General features: G+C 38.5%; 1 protein-coding gene and 1 long non-coding RNA gene across 6 annotated transcripts in view; both read right to left on the bottom strand.

Annotated features, from left to right (window-relative positions):
• The window catches only part of LOC134212885 (trafficking kinesin-binding protein milt), a 341,223-nt gene that overhangs the window by 121,005 nt on the left and 192,400 nt on the right, over nucleotides 1-27,818 (bottom strand). The gene's annotated exons all lie outside the window — the stretch shown is intronic.
• On the bottom strand, nucleotides 9,837-11,891 carry LOC134212886 (uncharacterized). The gene is made up of 3 exons (XR_009979368.1): nucleotides 11,760-11,891; nucleotides 10,032-10,057; nucleotides 9,837-9,847 (listed from the first exon to the last, which is right to left on the bottom strand). It is a non-coding gene; the product is annotated as an uncharacterized LOC134212886 (long non-coding RNA).

The following is a 27,818-nucleotide window of genomic DNA, read 5'->3' as shown; positions in this document are numbered from 1 at the left end:
AATACTATTTGTCATTTTGACCCTTATTTTACACAGTGCAACTGTGTTCGCGAAAAAATCCCAGCGAAATAGGGTAACGGCTCAAACTCTTGCCCATTATGCTACGGTTGGAGCACATTTATCGTTATTAATCTTCATATATTGCATTTCCAACCAGAATTATTCCACCAGCCGGCTTGCTTACATTTGGTGTTGACGCCAAATAGCAAAAACCGGCGATGAATGTCCGCAATATCTCATTTAAACCAGCGAAAGTCTCAAGAGAAATTGACAAAATGTCGGCATCCTTGTCCCTATCAGGTGGATCATTTTTCAGCCCACTTGGGACGAGTGATTGCTGATTTCGAACATACGAAAGATAAAGATAGGTTGCTGTTTGTAGTACCAGTCATTTTGCTTGCGTTGAATAAAGGCAGCATGCAAACAAATAGAGAAAATCAAATCATCTGAATGAGCGTGTATTCTAATTGGTTGCATGTAAAATACTACCGCACGGATTGTGAGAGTGCGTTTTTGATTCCCCCAATAGCACGCTTACCAAGGACATGCTAACGAAAATACTATTATATGAATAATTTATTTCCCAAATATTTACCATATTTGCAAGTGAAGAATGAGAGAAAATGAAATCATTAAAAATTGCAATTGCAAATATGCTACATGTTCTAGCCCTCATGTTGTGCCTTCAAACAAATTGCATACGTTAATTATTGGCTGCCGCATAATTTTGAGATTTACAGCTAGTTGAAACCATGGCAGCTGTGTTGCTCTCGCGATACTCTAAAAGAATTTTTTTTTTCAAAACGTAAACAATGCTTTAGGTGGTGATGATGACTAACGCACTACTGAAGAAAGCCAATTGTAAAACTTATTCTAGGCAATTCCTTGCTTTGTACTATGCATAAACAGTTATAACTGAGCCAACTACCTGATATTATTACACAATTATTCATGAATACAATTATTGGATGCTTGTTTTTAACTCTGCCTGCATTGAAGTTTCATGATTGGTACGTGCGTTTGACTCCACTCCTCTCTATATCGATCAGCTGTTGTGAATCCTCTCAAATCTCTCACGTGTTTCAACTTCCCGAGTTGAAAGAATACTTTTTCGGTATCATTTTACAGATCAACATATTTTTTGCAAGCAATAGTAGATCTAAATTATGATGAAGGTATTTGTCAAGTAATTTGACTTGAAATTATTCACATGAAATGACGTTGAAAGTTTATCTAATGAAATATACGATCCATTGTATCGTTCCATTATTAAATGAAAAAATGTTTGTAGGATTCGCGCGAAAGAAGATATTCATACGAAAGCGAAATTATGAAGAAAATGGTGTATCGAACCCAAAAGGTTGATGCTTGAATCGCTTTCGCTGGAATCGTGTTTGGATGGAAGCCGTAAGGTAGGCAATTATTTTTGGTATGTTGTGCGAATGAAAGTTTCGAGAAAAGCATCAACCCATTCACAAACTACATGACGTTTTAGGTTGTGAGAGGGTACTTGTCTGAGCGTTAAGGACTTTATAAATTTCAGAACTCTACAATACATTGAGCATTACTAGAGGCTTGGTGTGGGTTGATTTTAGCGTTATGTAATTTGTAAATGAAACTTAACCGCGCAGTGGATTAACCTGTGTTTACAAAAATTCTCAGCATCTCAATAGCAAGCATCGGATATTCTATCTATCTGCAGCTTTCGGTTATTTTCTCCAGTACGGGTTATTGGTGAGAATGTTTTGATTTTAGAGATTCACCTATACTAACGTAGTGCTACAAATTGAAAGCGCATGCCAACATTTGACTACGGGTGCCCCCAGTATTGTCCAGAAAAGTTTTGGTTGATAATGTCGCTATACTAATAGAAATTGTGAAATAAAATTGATTGCTGACATAGTGTGGTTGTTATCCATTCATCTGATGTGCTAAAGCAGGTATGTTCATTCAGAAAACTCTTTTATTGGACAAAAGAAAAACTCTAGTACAGCCAGCCTGCATAAGTCAACGAAACATGGCTGCTAAAAAACCGAGTCAAAGTGATTTTTCACGCAACATAATTGCTTTTAATAGATTAAGAAGTGTATAAATCTAGAGTTATGAAGCAGATATATGTTTCATACACTTTTCTAAACAAGCAGTGGTTAAAATCTCCTCACAAATCGACGTATTATCGCTGAAATATTGATTAATTTGCGTGATGAGCCAATGTTACATCCAGGGCCAACATTACCGCCGGTTACCCTACAATCGATTTTAAAAATCGCTTTGCCTACACACCGCTGATTCGGTGGCAGTAACCTACCCGCCTCGAAGACCCATAGGGGACAATACGGCACTGTCGGAGCCGCTGCCAAGGGAGAATCACGCGCACTGGCCAGCGGCGCTGCGCTCCGGACCGTCCAAACGGAATCCAGTTGATTTACATTCTATTTATTGAGGTGCAACACGAGATCGGCCAGCATCTCCGAACAATGCGCTAGGGGGAAGACATTGAGCAAAATATTTATGATCCGTTGTTGAAATTTTCCGGGAGCTCTTGTGAAAAATCTCTCGGACAAGCGCTAACAACTTTATTGTGGTTCGAGGCTTGAGCAAGACTTGAACTGATTGGCGGCGGCGGCGGCGTCGTCGGCACCATGGATGAAAGGTGAGCATTTGAGTTGTAGGTGTTCACGATTTGTTTGTAAATTGGAGACAATATCTTGGCGATGGCGCGATTTCCCATGAACAGTGAAATGCCATGCTGTGTTTTTTTTCCGGGCGAAGCAAACGAGTGATGATTAGGGAAATTTATTGTTGAAACTGATTTAAATTATGTTTTTGAAAATGTTATTCCATAATTGATTACGAAAGGAGAAAGTTGGTGCTTTGTACTACAATGTCAACTACCTGTATATATGTAATCAAAAGAAAATTTAATCCGAATTTTTCATTCAACACAACAGTTTGTACAATGCAAAAAAAATATTCATCTAGAAGTTTACAAGGTTTTATACCTTTTGTTGTAGAAATGTATTTCAAACTTATAAATTGAAATAATATTTTGAGGTGCAGCGCTAAAACAAACGGTTGCGTGATTCACAAAATTCTACAAAAAAGAAATACCAGAAAAAAAATTCAATTCACTATGAAAATATCGAATCCAAAAGCCACATCTACAAATTCTCCACTACAAATATAACGGAATACCTTCGAACATCATCCGCTCGCTGTCGAATCCGTACGCTGAGTGGTACGACGTGGTCGGCTCGATGAACCGGAAGGCACCTCCGCTTGTTTCGCCCCACAACGGCGAAGGATCAGCGGATTTATTCTCGAACACTGTTTCCGATGGTGGTCGCTTCGAACCGCTCTTAATGCTAACAAAGTCAATGTCTTCTTCGTTGTCATCTTCTCCGAGTTGGGAGTAATCGTCGTCTGTACGACGTAGGAATAAATCTGGGCTTCGTTGATACGTTGATTCGTTCACTAGATCTCGGGGTCTTCGTCGGGGGCTTCCGCTAGACGCGGTCGTATTGGACAACTCTACCGTACTCTTCTCTAAGGTTTCGATGTTTTTCGATATTCCAAAATTAGCTTTCGTTTTCGATACAATTCCCTGATTTAGTAGTTGGGCAAGTTCGAGATTCAGCGGAGTTCCACAGCCGTCCTCGTCCTGTTCGTCGTCAACTTCATCACCCAGCGATGCGATCCGATGGTACGGGAAACATTCGCCAACTTCATCGTAATCGAAGACCTCGTAATCGTCGGACGGCGGCGATGGCGAGGATTGGTCGTTCTCCAGGCCGTTCGATGAAACCGAATCGCTCATGACTTCAGTCACAGTCGTTGTCTCGTTTGACGTCGCAATACAACAACCATCCACAATTTGTTTGTGCGTAATGTTCTCTCAGGTAATAACACAGTCAAAAGGCACTTCGGTAGGCAGGTGACGGCGTTTTATCATAACTAAACGCGTAAAGTACCGCCATGGCGGCGGCGCTGTGGGCTATCATTAGTACAGTTCGGAGGGCTATAATTTACAATGTAGGATGATGGCTGCTGCCATTGCTGGGTGATTGGCGTTTAGATTTCATCATCACTGGCGCGATGCGTAGCACTTTTCTCCCTCACCATGGGTCGTCCGCGGAGGCGCAACAACGTTCGTCGTAGATAATTTCCATACAAATCTTTCCCCTAAGGGGTTTGGAGTTTTCAAAAGCGCAGTAGCGTTTTCACACCTGTTGGGCTACTACCGTCCAAACTAGAGCAATCATACTTAAGGGTGCGCGGCAAACTCTCGGAATGTTAATCGATGCGGAGTACTTGAGCGTAATTTGACTCATCAATTTCGAAAACTTTGCAGTTTCATGTACACCCAGGTTTTTTTTTACACGGTTTGGTTTTAGTCGATTAAGACCTTTAGCATCAATGAAACAATGAATTAACCCCACGAAAAAATCACAAAAAATCAAAGAAAATTCAGGTGGTATTTAAAAAGCTGTGAAAGTTCGGGTTAACCGAGAATTAATGAATTCCAACCGCGTAAAAAAAAACTGGGTGTATGTGCTATATCATTATCTATTTCGATCACATATTTTACATTTGAATAAAAACTAAACTCTGTTATTCTAAGGTTTTATTTTTGGAACTCGTCTTGACCCAAACTTTTATGATTTCGTATTTGAAAGAGTATTTCCAAATTTGAACAACGGTGGAAATCCACCCGAAAAGAATTTTGAACCATTGATCCTCCCTTGATTTATTTCAGTATAAGGAAGTGCGCTGCTCCGAAAATCGTCGACCATAGAGAGTTTAACGTATTTTGCTTGGCACCGTTGGCGTTTTCGGCGTCACATCGAAAACTTATTTAACCGGCGGCAAACAACATTTCTACTGGATTTTTCTTTTAATTCCAATATTTTGGGATTTTTTCTGGAATCTCCTAAAAAAAATATCCAAAAAACTCATTGGAGTTTTTTCTCAGAAATATTAGCATGAATTACTTTGGATTTCTTTGAATTCTGGATTGGATTAGATTTGGATTCTTTCCAGAAAATTCTGCCGATGTTTTTGAGGAACATTTTCTTTAAAATACATTTATAAGAAATTAAAATTTTCCGAGAAAATTCAAAAGAAATTTTCCGAGGAAATTCAAAAGAAATTTTCCGAGGAAATTCAAAAGAAATTTTCCGAGGATATTCCGAAGATTCTTGTGGAAATTCCAAAGAAATTTACGTGGGAATTCCGAATTAATTTCCGAGGAAATTCAAGAGAATGTGGAAATTCAAAAGAATGTCCCGTGGAAATTCCGAGAAATTTCCCGTGGAAATTCCGAGAAATTTCCCGTGGAAATTCCGAAGAATTTCTTGTGGCAATTACAAAGAATTTCCTGTGGAAATGCCGAAGAATTTCCCTGAAATTTCCAAAGAATTTCCTAAGGAAATTCTGATGAGTTTCCCGTGGAAATTCCAAAAAAATTCCCGTCGAAATTTCTAAGAATTTCCGAAGAATTTCCCGTGGAAATTCCAAAAAAAATCCCGTGGAAATTCCAAAGAATTTTCAGTGGAAATTCAGAAGAACTTCTCGTGAAAATTCCGAAGAATTTCCCTTGAAAATTTTGAGGAATATCTCGTGGAAATTAAAAAAAAAAATCCTGTGGGAAATTCGAAGAAATTCGCGTGGAAATTCCGAAGACATTTGCGAGGAATTTCCCGTGAAAATTCCAAAGAATTTCCTGTGGATTTCGAGGCAGTTCTCGTGGAATTCCTGAAGTATTACCAGTGGAAAGACTTTCCATTTCCCGTGGAATTTCCAAAGTATTTCCCGTGGAAATTCCGAAGAATTTCCCGTAGAAAATCCAAAGAATTTCCTGTGGAAATTCCAAAGAATTTCCCGTGGAAATTCCAAAGAATTTCCCGAGGAAATTCCAAAGAATTTCCCGTGGAAATTCCAAAGAATTTCCCGTGGAAATTCCAAAGAATTTCCCGTGGAAATTCCAAAGAATTTCCCGTGGAAATTCCAAAGAATTTCCCGTGGAAATTCCAAAGAATTTCCCATGGAAATTCCAAAAAATTTCCCGTGGAAATTCCAAAAAATTCCCGCGGAAATCCTGAAAAATTTCCCATGGAAATTCCAAAGAATTTCCGGTGGAAATACCAAAGAATTTCCGGTGGAAATTCCAAAGAATTTACCGTGGAAATTCCAAAGAATTTACCGTGGAAATTCCAAAGAATTTTCCATAGAAATTCCAAAGAATTTTCCGTGTAAATTCCAAAGAATTTTCCGTGGAAATTCCGAAGAATTTTCCGTGAAAATTCCGAAGAATTTCCCGAGGAAATTCCAAAGAATTTCCCGAGGAAATAACAAAGAATTTCCCGTGGAAATTCCAAATAATTTCCCGTGAAAATTCCAAAGAATTCTCCGTAGAATTTCCAAAGAATTTCCCGTGGAATTTCCAAAGAATTTTTAGATTTAGAAGAATTTCCAGTGGAATGTCCGAATTTCCATTAAAATATCCGAAGAATTTCCCAAGAAAATTGTGAAAATTTTCCTGTTGAATTTTCGAAGAATTTCTCTAAAAAATTCCAAAGAATTTCTCGAGGAAATTGCAAAGATTTTCTCGTGGAAATTCCAAAGAATTTTCCGTGGAAACTCCAAAGAATTTCCAGTGGAAATTCCGAAAAATTTCCCCAGGAAAGTCCGGAGAATTTCCCGTGGAAAATCCGAAGAATTTCCAACGGACATTTCGAAGAATTTCTTGTGAAAATTCCGAAGAATTTCCCATGGAAGTTCCACAGAATTTCCCGTGGAAATTCCAAAGGATTTCCCGTGGGAATTCCAAAGAATTTCCAATGGAAGTTCTTTGGAATTCCCACAAAAAAACAAAGAATTTCCCGTGGGAATTCCAAAGAATTTCCCGTGGGAATTCCAAAAAAAATCTCGCGGGAATTCCAAAGAATTTCCCGTGGAAATTCCAAAGAACTTCCCGTGGAAATTGCAAAGTATTTCCCGTGGAAATTCCAAAGAATTTCCCGTGGAGATTCCAAATAATTTCCCGTGGAAATTCCAAAGAATTTCCCGTGGAAATTCCAAAGAATTTCCTGTGGAAATTTTGAAAAATTTCCTATTCGCGAGAAGATTTCGAGGCAATTCTCAAGGAATTCCTGAAGCATTACCAGTGGAAAGACTTTCCATTTCCAAAGAATTCCCCGTGGAAACTCAAAAGAATTTCCCGAGAAAATTGTAAAGAATTTCACGTGGAAATGTCGAAGAATGTTGCGTGAGAACTCACAAAAGTTTCCCGTAGAAATTCCGAAGAATTTCCCGTGGAAATTCCAAAGAATTTGCCGTGGAAATTCTAAACAATTTCCCGTGGAAATTCTAAACAATTTCCCGTGGAAATTCCAAAGAATTTCTCGTGGAAATTCCAAAGAATTTCTCGTGGAAATTCCAAAGAATTTCCCATGGATATTCCAAAGAATTTTCCATGGAAATTCCAAAGAATTTCCCGTGAAAATGTCGGATAATTTCCCGTGAAAATGTCGAATAATTTCCCGTGGAAATGCCGAATAAATTTTCGTGAGAATGCAAAAAAGTTTCCTGTGGAAATTCCAAAGAATTTCCCGTGGAAATTCCAATGAATCTCCCGTGGATGTTTCAATGAATTTCCTGTGGAAGTTTCAAAGAATTTCCTGTGGAAGTTCCAATAAGTTTCCTGTGGAAATTCTAATGAATTTCCCGTGGGAATTCCAAAGAATTTTCCCGTGGAAATTTCGAAGAAATTTCCGTGAAATTTCTAAAGAAATTTCCGTAGAAATTTTGTAGAATCTCCCATGGAAATGCCGAAGAATTTCCCGAGGAAGCTCCAAAAAAAATGTCCGTGAAAATTCCGAAGAATTTCCCGAGGAAATTCAGAAAAATTTCCCGTGGAAATTCCGGAAAATTTCCCAGGGAAACTCCAAGAATTTCCCGTGTAAACTTCAAAGAATTCCTTGGTGAAACTCTAAATAATTTCCCGTGGAAAAATCAAAGATTTTCTCGTGCAAATACCAAAGAATCTCCTTGGAAGTTCCAAAGAATTTCTCGAGGAAATTCCAAAGATTTTCCCGTGGAAATTCCATAGAATTTCCCGTGGAAATTCCAAAAATATTTCTTCCAGTTTTAGAATAATTTTTTTTCTAAATAGAAAATAAAATCTGCTAAAATTAGGATTTTCTTGGAATTTAGAGAAGGCTTTTTCTAGAACTATTTCTGTTTTTTTATTTGTTTTTCAATTTTGAATTTCGGAATGCGATATTCGCAATAATTTTGATCAAGTTTTTTATCGATTTTGTCGACTCTCTTATAAATGTGAACGGGAGTCTTCATATTCTGGAGCAAGATTTAATCTGTGTTGAGATTTTTCCAGAATCTGAAATTGAATGCTTTCAAAACCTGGAAGAATCAAATTCGAAAACTTGAAAAAGGTTATCCATTTCTTTCAGAATAAAGAATGGGAACACATACATACTGAGGTACTGAGTACATTGTACTCCCAGGTTCTCTAAAAACACTTTAATAAAGAAATAAAAAAAAAATCCCAGGTTCTCTTTTACAAGTATAAAAAAGTCCCTTGTAGAAAAACAAGATTTGTGTCAATTTGCATTTTCAAATGGTTATTTGACCTTGATTCATATAATCTTCGATACAAAACATCTTATCATTCTACACAGTGTTTTTTTTAACACTTTATCTGAAAGAATTATAATTGTCTATTAACTATCACTAAGCCTGATCAAAACGTCACTAAGCTCTCTTCATAATAAGATGAAACTGGTTGCTGCTAACATGGAAAAAGTAGAACAATATCAACTGCTTGGCAAAGCATCGCGTTACTGAACCTTCGAAAAAGAAAAAAAACTGAACAAAATAAGAAAGAAAAATACATAAGCATTGCACTGACATATGTTTTTTGTGCTCAGCAAAGGAGTTGCTGGCGGATTGAAATAAGTATAATTGGGAAGCGTAGCCCCACGGAGAAAAAAAAATCTGGTTTAAGGCGTAAGCTACAACGGGAAGAGCGATGTGCGTGCAATGAACAAAATAAAAAAAAAAAAACAAACGCATTCAAATAATTAGATAATGAGTTACCATCCACAACCGTGGTCACATCATCGAGTTATTATTTCTGGGAGGAACGAAAGTAAACTACGATGCTTCGAGATCATCGTATGCAACGCGACGACGGTTGACGATGAGGAGCATTTATTATGCATCACAGGTTGTATTGCGAAATTGTTCATGAATTACGAATTGATCATTATGCACGCGTAGCTAGTGTGTTCGACTGTAATAAATTATCCAAACACTATTATGGGCGGAAGATTCAAGATAATTTTCGATTTTATTTAAATTTTTAGCTATAACATAACTATTAACCATTAGTCTCAATTAAATACATAACAAATTCAATAAATACTGTTCAGTAATTTTTAAATGCAAAAAAGAAGATACATATTAATAAAAACGGTTTTGAAGTTTTTAGTGTCTAATTAATCTCATTCCACTTTTTGTTAGATTTTATATGCTATATGTGCTGATTGATGTAAAATTTAATTAGATAATTATAAGTAATTAATACTCAACTGGTTATGAAGTATTCCATATTGGCTACAGTTTGATACAGTTTTGTATCCACAAGATTTATACTTTCCATGTTGATCAAACTTTTTTCAAGAACTTCTTTGTTTAATTTAATCAATTTCTTCAAGTACCGCCATGGTACATGGAGTCACATTTCACATTTTCAAGCAGTCCATTATTGCACAAGTACACTAAGCGCACTGTTTATTTACTTTCTGACAGTCTTCAGAGATGCTTTCTTTTGCATGACAAATAAAAAAAAATACTCTTCTCGAAACACATTCAATTCAAACATTCAACACTCCGCTTTTGGATTTTGTACAACTCTGTCGAACAAACTTGTTGTGCACAGCACAAACTAGGCGGAATTTGTGACATGGGAGTGCGTGCGTACTGAAAGGTTAAGAGCATAAAAGGCTCACCAAACATAGTCCAGTTCTGGCGGTAACTAGACAAACAATAAACAAGATAATGAAAAGTAATATGGGCTTGATTGATACATGATGGAAAATACAAGCTACTTTTAAACATAATTAGAGTTATGTTAATTTTGTATAGACGAACATAGTTTGTTTATTTTTTTTAATTTGCATTTATCAGAGGCGTCGCGTCCGCATGTGCAACCTGTGCACTGCACATGTGGCAATTCTATCCCCAACATTTAAAATCTCGATAGATTTCTTGTCTTTCTAATCCAAACATATATTTGAATTATGTGCATTTGATAGATGTTTCATGCAAATTTGACTATTACATACATAAACGGTGCTTTTTATAGGCGGCATGTAATGTGAGGCAACCAAGTGCTGCGATGGGGCGCGTTGTGTTTTTCTTTACGATACCGAACCGACCCACCGGCACCATATGTTGATTCAACACGGAACTTTCAGCCGAAAACGCTTTGTCATGCATCATACACGCATTATTTTGTATGTGTGGATCATCTGCTCTTACCGCAATCGGCGATGTATAGGTAGTCAAAGCGTTCCTCGCAGGCAGTGCACGGTTTGGTGCCTATCGTGAACCGCTTCAAACAGCGCATGCGCGATTCGGTGAAGAGAGCGCAATCGGAAAAATCGAAAGAGAAGAGTAAAGCGCGCGCATTTCTACTCCTGGCCCTCAAAGCGTTCCATAACGAAAGTTCCGCGTTGAATAAGCACCGCGAAGCAAAACCGCTTTTGACATTTGATATTGAATGGGATGGCCAGTTTACATATCCACTAATCCTACTGTCCGATAATACTAGCGCGACATTAGCTCAATTTAAACAGAAATTTTCATCTCTAATAAACGTTTGCAGTAAAGCCTGTTTACAAATACAATTTAATAAATTATATTTGACATTGAAGTATCCGACAATATTAACACAATAAGCAGACATTTTATCTTCTGATGAAAATCAGAATTACCGAAAATGAAACGGGTCAACATTTTAAAAGAAATTTATTTCTGAAGGTTTTTTTTCGAGAAATCCTATATATTCAGTTAGGGAGGGGGTACATCAAATGTCAATGGTCCACACAAATTTAAGAAATTTTTTATGAGGGAATGTCCATGCTGATGGACGGAAAATTGTTCGTCATCTGTCCAGTCCAGAATATTGATCAAAGAAATAAATTGTAAATAGAAATTAATTAAGAAGAGTTAAGGCTATGAACTTCATTGTTTATTGTATAGACTTTATTTTTCTGATGTGACATGCTAATTACAAGTTATTATTAGTAACTTTGCATGATTGATATAGTCCAATTTCCAATTCTCCATTTAAAACTTCGTCTCATTTTTCGAAATAACTCAAATTATAATTGAAAGTGCCAGCTCAATAATTTCCGAATAGATATGTGTCTTATTTGTCACATTGGAAACGATTCTTGTGATAGTAATTTTAATTTTACGAACTATCACTTTTAAGCTTAGTTTAGCTTTGAGTGAATTCAGAAAATAAGATGTAGCTAAGAACCAGTTAGATGCAACAAAATAAGCAAAACTTATTGAGAAACGCGGTGGAAAATAACTCGTTTATCATTTCAGGTACCTTTTTATGTGTTTTTTCAAAATACTAAAATAGTGCACAGGTTGAAGAATTGATCACGCGACGCCTCTGGCAATTATTTGTTCTTCAATCTCTTATATTAATCAAGCTATCATACAACTTTGCACCGCAGATCATAAATTGTTGTCTGTCCGCGCCAGGAAAACCGAAACAACCCCAAAACAACAAAAAACAGACGCGACACCTTAAGACACCACGAAGGAAACCCGGCACGATCGACCGTCAAGTAGCGCTGGCAAACCGAAACTGAGAGTTGGCCAATCGAATCTTCTTTGGGTTGCTACTCTGGCTCTGGCTCGAAGCCAGCAACAGCAGCAACCAAAGGGCGGACGGAAGTGGGCTCTTGCTGCGGAATAAGACAGTGCATGATCAAAACATGCTTGCTGGACTGCAAGCGGGAGCAGAGCATACCGTAGCATGAGATCAACGAGAGAAAGAGAGTTTTTGTGTACCCACAAGTAGAATTCACGTCGAGGAAAATGCTCTGATCGTGAATGATGCTGCTGAGGTGTTGATTTAACTGTGTCTGAGAGATTTACTGCTTTGGGTACGTTGAGGTCTGGGTTTTCAACATTGGAGATGTTCTTGAAGTGGTGCCAAAGTTATTATTAACATTCGCTATAAATAGCTTATCACTTCGAATCGATGTTTGGAATTCAGTGGTTTATTGTTTATATTGTATATGCTTATTAAACTGAGGTGAAACGTTCCAATTATTTGTAACTATTTGCACTCTATTGGACTATTATGCTACGAAATAAAACCTAAATTAAATAATCTTTCAGTGATGATATTATTTGTTTATTATCAATCACATCTTCGGAAGTGGGGCTGGGTCGGCCACACTCTACGTAGGGGCGGAAGCGAAATGTGTAAACAAGCATTAGACTGGATCCCAGCGGGACATCGCATCAGAGGCAGACCCAGAGGCTCATGGCGACGAAGCCTCAATAAAGAAATAAAAGAAGTTGTCCGAAATCTAATCTGGCAACAGGATCGGACGCTCAGGATGGAGATCTTTCAAGTCGGCCCTTTGCACCACCGGAGCTGTACAGGATCCATAAGTAAGTAAGTCAAATCAAGCTCAGGTTATCCTTCCCAGTTCAAAGAAATCAAATGACTTATTGAAAAAATTTCTGCAGGCCCCATAATGACATTCTATAACGCGCGAAATGCTCTGAAGTTCGGCACGTAAGATCTATGCAACAACGGCCTCCAAAATGTTTTCGGCAGCTATCAAAACCCTTTCCAAGAGATCCTTGGATTCCTACCAAGAAACGTTATACCGATCTTTCTGCATTTCAATACACTGAAGGCCATCCAAAACGTTCTTGAGTTCAGGTCGTCAGATCTAAAATCAAGTAGAAGCGCAATGGTCGTTTCCAGGGCTTGGATGAATGAAGCAATGAAGATGAGGTTCGATGCTTCAGCACCAGATATACTCCCGTGGAAGGTAGCTTCAATAGAGAACAGATTCAAAGCGAGGAAGAATGCTTCCTCGCTACAAATAGCACTGTTGTACGAAACAGTTGGAGAGTGAAATTAAGCACCCGCTTGTGCAGAGAATATTTAACTCTTTTGCCTCACTTATAATGAGTTGCGCATTTCTGTTGGAATGAATGTGTAAAAGAAAGATATATAATGCATTCTCTCTTTTTCTCACTAATATGGTTTTGTATTAACACAACACTCACTCGCATTTGAAACACTGCCGATGAACGAAGGAAGCATCCTCATCTCACGCTGCCCTACTGAACGATGCCTCCTCGGCACTACCCGGCTTGTTTAGATGCCACATTCAAAACTCCCCACTTTCAATGAATAAAACGAATGCTTTGTATTTGCTTCTTCCCTTGTTCGTGCAGCCAGCAGCACGTCATCGAGCGCACATCAATCGGTGCACCGAAATTAAAACCTCACTGCGGGCTAAAAACGAAGCATTCGTTCGTTTTTGAACGAATTTTCCAAGCCTTGGTCGTTTCAAATGAAACTCAGATGATCCTGCCTAGTTCAAAGAAATCAAATGACTTATTGGAAAAACTCCTGTGGGCCGCATAATGACATTCTAGATTGCGCGAAATTTTCTGAAGTTCAGCTCGTAAGATCTACACAACAACGGCCTCCAAAATGTTTTCGGTAGCTATAAAACCCTTCCATAAAGATCCTTAGATACCTGCCAAGAAACGTTATATCGATCTTTCCGCATTTCAATACACTGAAGAACATCCAAAACGTTCAGGTCGTCAGATCTACAATACTTGATTGTATTCAACGATCTGTTAGGAAGGTTTTGATAGCTGCCGAAAACATTTTCGAGGCCGCTGTTGCGTAGGTCTTACGAGCCGAACTTCAGAACATTTCGCGCATTCTCGAATGGTATTATGGGGCACTTTGAAAATTTTTCAATAGGTCATTTGATTTCTTTGAACTGGGCAGGATGACCTGAGCTTGATTTAAAACTAGCATTGCGCTTCTACTTGATTGTAGATCTGACGACCTGAACTCAAGAACGTTTTGGATGACTTTCAGTGTATCGAAATGCAGATAGATTGGTATAACGCTTCTTGGTATGTATCTAAGGATCTGTTGGGAAGGGTTTTGATAGCTGCCGAAAACATATTGGAGGTCGTTGTTGCGTAGATCTTACGAGCTGAACTTCAGAACATTTCGCGCATTCTAGAATGTCACAATGGGGCACGCAGAAAAATTCCCCATGAGTCATTTTATATCTTTGAACTGAGTAGGATGTACTCTGAGTATTTTTATGTGCACATTACCTTTCGCTTCTATGGTAGAATTCAAGACCTGAACTCACGGATATTTTGGATGAACTGGAATGCTCCAAAATAGTATCTTCAACACATAAAATTGATAACATATATGTCTACAGTTTTTTGTGATATTTTTCCCTCCTGTCTGGCACAGTTTGGTTTATTTCGTGATCAGATTTAAGAAATGTGACCATAACTCAGGAATATGGCTTTGAATATCGGTAATTACAGTAATCTGATGACTTGGAAACGTTAAAAATCACTTCAACTTGATATATTTCATGTATCTACTTTATTTTATGACGCCAGAACTTTATTGCACTTGAATACTGAAGAAATTTGGCCATCATAGCAAAAAATAAGGAAAAAACACAGACATTTTCAAAACTCATGAACGCGGGGAGGGGTCAAGCGGGGCGGCACCTTAGTCAAAAGAAAGCCCTACTAATCCCCTTTGAGAAAAGTCCGGGGTCATGAAATTTGATCGACGCTTTACTGAGAACGAGCACTTTGAAGGAGGTGACTGTCGTCCCGGCCTTATAAGGGTTAAACTGAGGTGAAACGTTCCAATTATTTGTAACTATTTGCACTCTATTGGACTATTATGCTACGAAATAAAACCTAAATTAAATAATCTTTCAGTGATGATATTATTTGTTTATTATCAATCACATCTTTTTTTTAAATAACTCATCAAAGCTGAGAAAAAATGTTTTGTCGTTTATTTTCTCCCAACATTTCAAATGTATGAGCTGACCCATTTGCTTGCATCTAAAACAAATAACGTCGATTCGTCGAACCGAAATAATTCTGAGCCTTATATCAAATGTTTGGTTTTTTAAGTGATCCATAGCCTTGTGGTGTACGAGAAATGCAAAAATCCATGGTAAATAATACAAGGTTACCTGCCCAAAATGTAGTGCGTCAGAAGAACCATTCATAATCAGATCATTAGCACCAATTGCTTTGAATAGTTACAACCAAGGTCGAAATTTTGTCGGTCTATGAATGAAATATGATTCATTGAAAAGCACGACTAATGAAAACCTTCCACAATCGTTAACATTACATCTGCCCAAAAGCTGGGGTCATAGTTTTTACATTGCACATTCCGCCGTCGCCCTGCATCAATGCTAATAATAACAATCAGAGCGTTTCGGAATTTTTCCCACGCATTTTCACACCTTTCAAAAACGATGGCCGATGCGACGTGACGCCCGCCAGTAGCGCAAGCTACTTATTCGTCACGAGCTGCCAATTTTGGGCAGACCACACGGATAGGCGTTTAAAATCCCATCAAAAGTTGGGCAAACTCGCTTTCAAAGAAGAAAAACAACTTGCACAACTCAGATAAAAACCTGAAAAAAATTCTCACATCTATTTGCTATTAATTTTACCCTAGTTGAAACATCGATAGCGGTCCGAGCCACTTTGTGCCCAAGTTTGGAGGAAAGTTTTACAACTTCGGGAGCATGAGCTTTGCTCGTCAACATTCAGCTCGTTGGCAACTGCATTAATTGAATCCACCGGACAAAACTAATGGTCGCATTATATTTAAATTTCGAGTCTGCACCCACAACACGGTTTAGTCGCCCTGCGTCTGGATAATGGTTTCACATGCATAAAGTTTACGGACATGGCCAACTGTCACCGCCAGCAGAAGACCCCCTTCGCGGTTCAGTTGAAACGAAACCCAAAAGATGGAAAAATTTGTTATCTTATCTCAATGCTAGATTTGGGCGAGATGACGATTCTTGGATTTCCATTCAGTTATTTTTATGATCCGATTATATTTTTGAAAATCGCATAATTTAGCAGTGGAACAATGTCGGCTTAATGTCTTTTGGTTAACGTGATGGGTGCGAGGACTGTGAAGGAAACAGAGGCCAGGTGAGATTAATTTATGGTTGCGAATTACTGCGCAAAATAGAGATTTAATTTTCTAATGAAAATTAGTGTTTGTAAAAGAAGTCATAATTTCGCCATAAAGAAATTTATTGCATTTGATTAAAAGCATCGCTGTAAATGAGACATTTCACGAACTAAGGGAATCAATGAGACTTTGTTGGCAATAACAACTATCCGATATGCGCAATCTACAATGGGTTATGTGGCAAAAAATGTTATTTCCAGGGGAAATTCTTCGAAATTTCCTCTGGAAACTTTTCTTACGGAAAATAATTCGGCATTTCCAATGAAAATTTTCCCTATCTTCCATGGGAAATTTTTCGAAACTTCCATGGGAAACTCTTCGAAGTTTTCTCGGAAAATTCTACGGAGATTCCACGCGAAATTCTTCAGAGTTTCCAGAAGAAATTCTTTTAAATTTTCACGGGAAATTCTAGGGAATTTTCAAGGGAAATTCTAGAAAATTTTCACGGAAAATTCTTCGGAATTTCCATTAAAAATCCTTAGCAGATCCTTTCCAGAAAAATCCTTTAAAATTTTCACGGGTAAATGTTGTGAATTTTCAAGGGAAATTCTTGAGAATTTTCACGGGAAATTTTTCGGAATTTTCATTAAAAATCCTTCGCAATTTCCATGGGAAATTCTTTGGAATTTCCAGGCGAAATTCTTTGGAATTTCCTCGGGAAAATCTTTGGAATTTCTTTTGGAAATTCTTAGGAATTTCATCGGGAAGTTCTTATGAATTTCCTCGGGAAATTCTTAGGAATTTCCTCTGGAAATTTTTGGGAATTTCCTCGGGAAATTCAGGAATTTCCTCGGAAAATTCTTAGCGATTTCCTAGGGAAAATCTAAGTAATTTCCTCGGGAAATTCTTATTAATTTCCGCGGGATATTCTTAGGAATTTCCACGGGAAAATTTTCGGAATTTCCTCGGGAAGTTCTTAATAATTTCCTCGGGAAATTCTTAGGAATTGCCTCGGGAAATTTTTAGGGATTTCCTCAGGAAATTTTAAGGAATTCTTAGGAATTTTCACGGGAAATTCTTAGGATTTTACTCGGGAAATTCTTAGGATTTTACTGCACTGCCAAAAATATCTATATAAGATATATGTGTCGCCGTTATAAATTTTTGCAATAGCTCCACCCTAATATAATCGATGTAGAACCACACATAAATTAAATAATTGCCAATTCGAGACTACACATAAAGTTTATTTGGATATATATTTTATTAGTGGTGAATGGTTATGTGTACGCTGATATACATCATAAGTAAAATCTATGTATTTTTGCCAATAAATATGTGTGGATTTTTAGTAGTGTGGGGATATTCTTGGGAAATTACTGAGGAAATTCTAAGGAATTCCCTCGGGAAATTCTTATGAATTTACTCGGGAAGTTCTTAGCAAATTCCTCGGGAGGTTCTTAGGAATTTTCTCGGGAAATTCTTAGGAATTTCTTCGGGAAGTTCTAAGGAATTGCCTAAGGAAATCGGGAAATTCTTAGGAATTTCCTCGGGAAATTCAGGAATTTCCTTGGAAAATTCTTAGCACTTTCCTAGGGAAAATCTAAGTAATTTACTCGGGAAATTTTTAGAAATTTCCTCGGGAAATTTTTAGTAATTTCCTCGGGAAATTCTTATTAATTTCCGCGGGATATTCTTAGGAATTTCATCAGGAAATTTTAAGGAATTTCCTGGGGAAGTCCTCGGAAAGTTCTTAGGAATTTCCTCGGGAAATTTTTAGGAATTTGCTCGGGAAATTCTTAGAAGTTTTCTCGAGAAATTTTTAGGAATTTTCTCGGAAAATTCTTAGGAATTTCCTAGGGAAAATCTAAGTAATTTCCTCGGTAAATTCTTATTAATTTCCGCGGGATATTCTTAGGAATTTCCTCGGTAAATTCTTAGGATTTTCTTCGGGAAATTCTTAGGAACTTCCTCGGGAAATTCTTAGGAATTTCGTCGGGAAAATTTTAGGAATTTCCTCAGGAAATTTTAAGGAATTTCCACGGAATATTCTAAGGAATTTCCTCGGGAAGTTCATAGGAATTTCATCGGGAAATTCTTAGGAATTTCATCGGGAAATTCTTAGGAATTTCCACTAGAAATTCTTAGGATTTTACTCGGGAAATTCTTGAGATTTTACTCGGGAAATTCTAAGGAAATTACTGGAGAAATTCTAAGGAATTGCCTTGGAAAATTCTTAGGAATTTTCTTGGAATTTTTTTAGGAATTTCCTCGGGAAATTCTTAGGAATTTCCTCGGGAAGTTCTTAGGAATTTCCTCGGAAAGTTCTTAGGAATTGTCTTGGGAAGTTCTAAGGAATTTTCACGGGAAATTCTTGGGAATTTCGGGAAATTCTTAGGTATTTTCTAGGGAAATTCTAAGGAGTTTCCTCGGGAAATTGTTTGAAATTTCCACGGAAAATTCTTAGAAATTCGCTCGGGAAATTCTTCGGAATTTTCTTGGGAAATTGTTTGGAATTTGCACCGAAAATTGTTTGAAATTTCCACGGGAAATTGTTCGGAATTTCAACGGAAAATTGTTCGGAATTTCAACGGAAAATTCTTTGGAATTCCCACAGGAAATTTTTCATAATTTCCACGGGAAATTCTTCATAATTTCCACGGGAAATTCTTCTAAATTTCCACGGGTAATTCTTCGAAATTTCCACGGGAAACTCTTCGAAATTTCCACGGGAAATTCTTCGAAATTTCGACGGGAAATTCTTCGAAATTTCCACGGAAATCCTTCGAAATTTCCACGGGAAATTCTTCGACATGTACATGGGAAATTCTTCGAAATTTCCACGGGAAATTTTTCGAAATTTCCACAGGAAATTCTTTGAAATTCGCTCGGGAAATTCTTCGGAATTTCCACGGGAAATTGTGCGGAATTTCTTCGGGAAACGCTCTGGAATGTACACGAGAAATTCGTCGGAATCTCCACGGAAAATTATTCGGAAATTCCACGGGAAATTCTTCAAAATTTCCACGAGAAATTCTTCAAAATTTCCACGGGAAATTCTTCGAAATGTCCATTGGAAATTCTTCGAAATTTCCACGGGAAAATCTTCGAAATTTCCACGAAAAATTCTTCGAAATGTCCACAGGAAATTCTTCGAAATTTGCTCGGGAAATTCTTCGGAATTTCCACGGAAAATTGTTTGAAACTCCCACGGGAAATTATTTGCAATTTCCACGGAAAATGCTTCGAAATTCGCACGGGAAATCCTTCGGAATTTCCCAGGAAATTTTTCGGAATTTCCACGGGAAATTGTTCCACGAAAAATTCTTAGGAATTTCGACGAGAATTTCTTCGGAATTTCCACGGAAAATTATTCGAAATTTCCACGGGAATATTTTTTGGAATTTACACGAAAATTCTTCGACATTTTCATGGGAAATTATTCGGATTTTCTTCAGGAAATTCTATCAAATTTCCAAGGGAACTTCTTCAAATATTCCACGGAAAATTCTTTGGATTTTTCTCGGGAAATCCAACGTTGTACACGAAACATCTCAAAAATTTCCACGGAAAATTATCCAGAATGTGCTGCGGCAAATTTTTTGATATTACCACGGAAAAACTTCCTAAATTCCACGTAAAACTGGCAGGTATTTCCTCGGAATTGTTTTTTTTAATTATCCACGGGAAGTTTTTCGTAGTTTCGAAGGGAAAAACTTTGAATATTCACGGGAAATTCTATGAAATTTTCAAGAATTCTTCGAAAATTTCATGGAACATCTCCAAAATTTTCATTAAAAATTCCACGGAGCATCTCCGAAAACCAAAATCACTGAAAATCATCCAGAATTTCCACAGAAACTTTTTCGAAATTTCAACGGGCATTTCTTTGCAATTTTTACAGGAAATTCTTCTAAAATTCTATTGCAAACTCTTGTTTCCTTGAAAATCCTTGTGATTTTTAAAATAAATCCTTCTGAATTTCCAAATCCATTGAAAATTAGTTCTACATTCTGTTTTGTTTTTCTGAAATTCTAATGAAATTAAAATTATTTTAAATTTCAAAGGGAATGCCATTTTCCCAAATTTATGGACTTCATCGAATTAAATATGTTCCAAAATGACACAAAATATTTCTTATTAGGAAATCTCGGGTACTTATTCAAAAGGACGTATGTGATTTTGTAAACAAAGATTCAAACGTCGATTTGTCCAATCTGATGGCACTCCCACGCAAACCAACACCACCAACAGGTAGCCGAAGCCTCCCCCTATCTGTCTATGGTGATGGTTTGCTTGGGAGGGCTCTCAGATCGGACAAGTCGATGTTTGAATATTTGTTTACAAAAGCACATACGTCTTTTTGAATAAGTACCCGAGAAATATTCAATTCCATATATCAATTGGGGTTTCCAATAGAATGATCATTTATTGCTTATCTTTTGAACCTTTTGATCTATTCGTGGTACAAATCTACATCAATTTGAGGATATGTTGCTATTTATATACAAAAAAACAGCACGCCTATTCATTACTGCTTGATAAACTAAATGAGTAATTTTCATAGAAATTCGTGACAAATTCACCATTCGTAAACAAATTTCCACGGCCTTCACCCTAATTAATGCAGTTGTACTTTCCGCTGCAGCTGAAGTACCCGCAAATAACTACCCAACTACCGAGACGGTATCAGATCTAAAAGCGTCGCGTCAATTTGGCTTAATTTGTTTAGAGTCATTATCGCGCACTTTTTTCCGTTTTGTTTTGATTCGTTTCTTGCGCGTCACATAAGAGATTGTATCACATGTGTGCCTGATGTCATTATTTCTTACTTTTCGGCAATTAATACTACACCACGTGTAGATTTTAGACCGCAATGCGGAGAAGAGGAAATGTAGGGGGAGTGTAGGCCAATGGCCTTTTTAATGTTTTACCTTTATGCGTCTAAGCTCGTAAAATAAAATAGATCTCGTTTTAGGGCATCAAGACCTGGCCACAATATAGAGAAGCTGCTCAATGATGTTGGTAATGTTGACCAACGAAAATATGTTTAAATGTATGAAATATTAAACGTGTTTTATTCATCAATTGGACCATATTATGTGGTTCTTCTTCTTTTTCTTCTTTTTACTTACATGATTCTTTATTGCAACCCTAGCAGCACACAAGTTCCACCTAGGTTACTGCAACACATATGTGACCAGATTTAGTCACAATCAAGTTGCTGCAACTACTTTTGCCTGAGTTGTGCTGCTTGGGAACTGGAACTTGGCCTGCTATTCAACTAAGTATTCTATAAGCATTTCCTCAGTAAATAATTGATAGCTTTTCTTTATGCCCGCCATTACATGAGTATGTATATTGTGTGGCAAGTACAAAGAATACACTATGCCCAGGGAGTCGAGAATGTTTCCCACCCGAAACATCCTAGACCGGACCGAGAATCGAACTCGCCATCTCCGGATTGGCAATCCTACGCCTTTGCTCGCAAGGATAACTAGAGAGCCATAAGTGTCGAGATTATTATTGATAAATTGTATGTCAACTTGGCAAAACGATTGTTAGCCCTTGCAAAGTTTGATGAAACTGTAGTTATGGACAAAACTGAAGGGGAAAATTTTAACTTGACAATTGATTGTTTTTGCCGAATCCATATCGTACTAAAACAAAGTTTTATAATTTGTCATATAGGGAAAATGCAGAACGGCATTTTTTCGTCAATCAATCTGACAGCAATCCTCTATGCAAAGACATTGATGACCCTCAGAAATGAAAGGGTCCGCGAGAACTCTCTGAATAAGCAGTCTTAAATTGATAAGTATCACTAAATTGAATTTTTGCTATACATCAACATAGTCGAAAATTATGTTCAATTGCTCAAATTTGTTTTGTCCCATTGAACCATTGACCATTGATCATAACAGAGCATTTAATGATTCAACCGTTCTCCTCTGCTAAAAATAGTCCTTAACTTTCCTTGAGTAAGGCCAAACGTACGCACTTATAACTAACGATCACAATCTCTACTCGCATGTTTTGATTGACGCGTAATAACTGCAAATCGCAAAATTTGGCAAACATGTAACCATTTTGCGCATCATGTCTACTGACAGGTGTATGATGACAGATCATCCCACTTGAAAGCTTCTTGTGCTTCGATCGACGACAATTAGGCCCACTGCCATTACTTAATGGAAGACATACCCGAAGGCTCTTAATTGAAGAATGAATGGGTAAACCACCAATGTAGTCTCGTTACAATTGCTGTGTTCGCGAAACACAGTTCAGCAGATGACGAGCACTTCTGTATATAATTTGCTTGACTAACAAGTGGAAAGATCGTGTTCGATTTCAGTGGGTAAATGCGAACAAATCTGCTACGTGCTACTCAAGATTGAATTGACGTACACGTCACGAACGCATATTTCAGATACGCACGAATTAGATTTACTGCAACTTGACTTTTCAAATCGTGAAGGCATCCACATAGTCAAAGGTCAATTCGAGAAAAGACCATCCGAGCAGTGTCCAATCATCATCGGTCGCTCCAATTGGAATTTGCGTGTTATTGTTTACATCGGTGCTGTTCGGTGCGGTGGTAGAGCGATGAAGCCTAAGAGTAGGTATTCCGCACCCCCGTCGTCGATCTTCTCATTGCAACACCAAATCCAATTGCAGCAAAAGCTTCTCTTATTTCTTAGTCGCGTTGCATGACAGCCTTATGCAAAAAAAAAGAAAAAAAATCGAAAATACCTACAGCTTCAAGGTGGTGAAGGTGATTTGCATGTTGATTGGCCGAAAGGGGCTGCTAACTCATCAAATGGGGTAGGCCTCTCGGTGGAAAGTAGGCTAAAGTGCCGGTAATTGAAAATCAATAAGAAATTGGCGGTATCGTCGACGGCGGGCAGGACTACGATATCGCCGGTAACAGAGCGTTAGTTGTGGTGATCGACGGTGAAGTATGATGAGGTAGTAAAAGGGTTGGTTACTGATGAGGTTTGGATAAGTTCAGCATGTTTTGTAAACGGAAGCAGATAACAACTTGTTCTAATACAATTTACTGCAAATATTTTGAAGTACCTATGCTTAGTAGTTAATTGAGGGCGACTATGGAATTATGAATGACGTTTTACGTTTTAAGCATTTTATATCTCAATCGACTTAAAAATTCTACTTTACTTCTGTAGCATTCGCAAAAACGCGATACCGAATGAGAACGATGCTAAATATCTCAAAGCTTAAAATAAAAGGTCAAGAAGTATTTGATGGAAACTTAAATCGAATGCCTCCTTTGTTAGTAAAGTCGACAGTCAACAGCATTAGTAGAAGATCAGTCACTAACTAAACAGTTATATTACCATCATCATTAAATGACGTGACTACAGAGCTCCTTGAAACCTTCAAACAAAAACGGTAATTTCCTAAGGTTGCCCTTCATCTTGAACCCACTTAACCTCTCAATGTATGCATATAATATATGCAGCAAAGAAGCGGTACCGCTCAACATATATACGTACATCTATAATTCAAGAACCATTCTGTCATAGCATTGCGCAATTGCACATTCTGTATAAACGGGTACTTATTCTCGATGTTACCCGCTTGTTAAATGGTTGGTAATTACGAATTTTTTAAGGCATGCTTCTACAGCCCAGACTTGCTGCCATGCTACAGTATCAACGGTATTGGATAATACTATCTCTCGCCATCTCGGATGTTAACCCACCGGATTGCGATCAAATCTGGATGAAATTTATATGTTGGCTAACCCAAAATTTCATTACGTCAACCTTTTGAAGACTAACTGCCACTTAGCCATAGTCCCTCCGCATTGTGCGCCAAATTGCCTGACTACCAGCGAACCGGTAGCTCATCGTGTCAAAATTCGTAACTTATAGTGGTTTCAGTTGTTCCTTTCTCGCGGCGCAAGCAGGTAGGTACTCGATCACTTTCTTCTTCCAAGTCCGTGGCAGCGCAGTGGCTCACCACAGAAGCCTGATCTGACAAACAGAATAATTGGTACGTTTTGATTGGTATGGGAAAAAGACGATGCATTGCATTTCGTGGCTCGCGGTATGCAGCAGTCGGAAACTGCATTTGGGACCCAACTGTTTGGTTGGGAAAAAACAATCGGCAATCATAAATAAACGAACTGTCAAATAAAAGCATCCGGCTGGTTGCTGACTGGTGATTTGGAGACCGGTTCGCGGTTAAAGCTGAGTGTTCATGGTAGAAGATAGTAAGCCAGAGACGGGATGGCAATTTCAACTTTATACCAAGATATGCTCGACGTACGTTTAGGAGGTAATTCGGTATCCAAAAATTTAAGTAAATGAAAAATTTAAAAAAATTCTTACACTGCCGTTAATTGAAAGGCCAGTACATCTGATTTTTTTTCTTCTAATTTTTCACATTATTTTCAAACATACTACGTGCTACGCTTTCCCAAATGAAAAGATCCCACAGGGCAAATAGCAGTAGTTAGTGGCTCTCTGCTTGAATCAGATTGGCCCACTGAGTAGTTTTTCTTCTATTCTATAGCCCAAATTACTAACCCGAAAAACTTGCGGTTTATTCTAGATTAGGTAATACAATAATGACAATGCTGATGTTAGCATAGTTGACATTCTTGTCGATGTGTCATATCTGTAATGATCGGGACAAACATTTTCTTGGGAGATAACATTGGCAGGAAGATAAACAAAAGGGATTAACGGCAGACATTGATGTCCATGTCATGTCCAGAGGAAGGCATTCGCAATTATTACAGTCTAACATCATCAAGTTTCAACAGTTGATAAACAATGGACATGGCTTTGATTGTTTTCTTCTAACCCGGAGATCGGGGTCACCATATTCCTCGCACGACCACACGACATGGTCAATATTCTGATAATGAGCGTTGCAAACACAGAGACAGCCTTTTGATAACTTCACACTAGAAGGATGTGTGTGGTCTCTAAAGCCGTACACTTATTCGTAAGGGATTTTTTTGGGTTTGTCAACAACCCCTATGAACGATTTTCCATACATTTTTTTTTTCATTTTTATGGAGCGCAAGAAAATGACTTCCCCCTAAAAGTTCTTACGTAGTTAGTGTACGGTCCCTTGAGTATTATTCGTATGTAGCCTTGTACCATATTTAATTTCAAAACATGAAGGCTTCGACACTTGTAGGCGAAACAAATACAGCTATCTACCCATTTGTCCATTTCTGTGGCCCACTAATCAAGCTTTTCTAACGAGCTAATCAGAATGATTTTCCAATCGTAATTATCAACTTCTACAGCGCCCACCTTAGCCAAAAAGTTTGTTTGTTCTGGAACGAGCAATGAGAAGAATGATTGTAAATGACCGTTTTTATAAAGCATTCAAAGCCTTCCGTATATCGTTTAGAAGATACGCTGAGTGCTCAATCGGTTTTATTGGCGGAACAGCTATCAGGAAACTTGGACTGTCTGTCGATGAATATGAATAAGTGGTCAGGAGATAGAGTCGTGATTATAATGGAAAAAACCGCCGCATGAAGGAGTTCGGGTATTATATGAATGAACCTTCTGCTTAACGGACGGATCGAAAATTACAGAGGAAATGTAGCAGTCTAAGGAGCTGGCGTGATTGACCTCCAATGCGTTTTCTTTGAATGATCCCTTGATCCCTTCTATGAGTTGTTCTTGAAGAAAGTTATCAATTTTTCCACCTTTGAAATCGGTTTTCCTATGGGACAATACACGCGCACAATCCGACGCGGGCTTTTCGGGTCTCACTTATCTCCAATTAGGAACTGATAACCGTCTCGGCTGGGTGATTTTGAAAGCAAATAGGACTTAAATCGTTACATGGAGAAAAAGAGCAAGCGAGAATTCGATCATCGAAAAGAGGTAATCCATAATCATCTACTGGGGTGCACATCTGCCAGCCAGTCGAGCCCACGCCGCCTGCCTGTTGCTTGGTTGGGTGAGGGGATCTTCCGAAACCTCCCTGTAGGCAAGTACAATGCATTAACGATTTACCCTCACTCTGATTTTTTTCCGGGTTCCAGCTTTGCCCAGACACTAGCAAACGTCAAACCGGAGTCGTCTTAGTATCATTAAGAAGACCTTAACAAAACGTCGTCGGTCAAATCAACTCTAATGTCCTGGACTACGGCCTGGCTGTTTCAGTGCACATGGTTTTATTCCCGCATGAGGTCTATCGCTGCGATCGTAGCGCTCGTAACAGTCCACAGGAGCTGCAGTTCTTGCCGCGATTCGAGACAGATTGAAGGCCAATGTAAAAGATAACTACGCTTGGGAATGCCTCGAGTAAACTTGGATTACAATTGATTTAAAAGATCGCCTATGACAGTGAGCAGTCCGCCGGATAGGACTTATAACATTGAGTACATTGAATGTCACTGCGGTCAGGAGGTCGAAAGACCCAACTGCAAACCTTCGTAGAACTTGTAAGAAAGCTAAAAGAAGGCTGCGATGTGCCCGAACAGAAGAGGACAGACTGAAGAGACGGAAGATCTTGAAAGACGCCATCAGCAACGTGTGCTAACGAAACGAACTAACGTTATGAAATCAAACGGAGCAAGCTGACCTGCTTCGATGAACTGTGCAGGATGGCGAACGATATCTCTTGGGGGTTGCATACAAGGTAGTGATGTCTAGGACACCTTTTGAGAAGTCCCCGAAGGTATTGGACAGGATAGTGGACGGTTTGTTTACGATAGGGGTTACATATATACTACGCCTTGCGGACGAAGGTAACATCCCAGACTGTTGGAAGAGATAAAAACTGGCCGAAGCCTGGGAAACCCCCGGGGAACCTTTCCGCTAACAAACCAATCTGCTTACTCGACACAACTGCTAAGTTGCAGGAAAAATAATCCTAAAAAGGCTAGAAATGTACACCGAGGGTGCTGGTGGCTTATCAACTAACCAGTTCGGCCTTCAAAAGCGACGATCTAGCATCGATGCAATTCTGAGCGTCATGGACACAACCAAGGTTGCGCGGAGCCTCTTGAAAGAGCCTCTTGAAAGAAGGCTTCCAAGCCTCTTAAAAGGAGGCCACCACGCCTCTTGAAAGGAGGCTACCAAGTTTCTTGAAAGGAGGCTACCAAGCCTCTTGAAAGGAGGCTACCAAGCCTCTTGAAAGGAGGCTACCAAACCTCTTGAAAGGAGGCCGAGCTTCTTGATACGTGGCTTCCAAGTCTCTTGAAAGGAGGCTGAGTCTTGAAAGGCTGAGGCCTTTTAAGCCTCTTGAAAGGAGGCTACCAAGTTTCTTGAAAGGAGGCTACCAAGCCTCTTGAAAGGAGGCTACCAAGCCTCTTGAAAGGAGGCTACCAAACCTCTTGAAAGGAGGCTACCAAGCCTCTTGAAAGGAGGCTACCAAGCCTCTTGAAAGGAGGCTACCAAGCCTCTTGAAAGGAGGCTACCAAGCCTCTTGAAAGGAGGCTACCAAGCCTCTTGAAAGGAGGCTACCAAGCCTCTTGAAAGGAGGCTACCAAGCCTCTTGAAAGGAGGCT

This window comes from Armigeres subalbatus, chromosome 2, assembly GCF_024139115.2.
Source record: "Armigeres subalbatus isolate Guangzhou_Male chromosome 2, GZ_Asu_2, whole genome shotgun sequence".
NCBI lineage: Eukaryota > Metazoa > Arthropoda > Insecta > Diptera > Culicidae > Armigeres > Armigeres subalbatus.
Note: the sequence above shows the minus strand (reverse complement) of the source record. Positions and strands in the feature narration are given on the sequence as shown.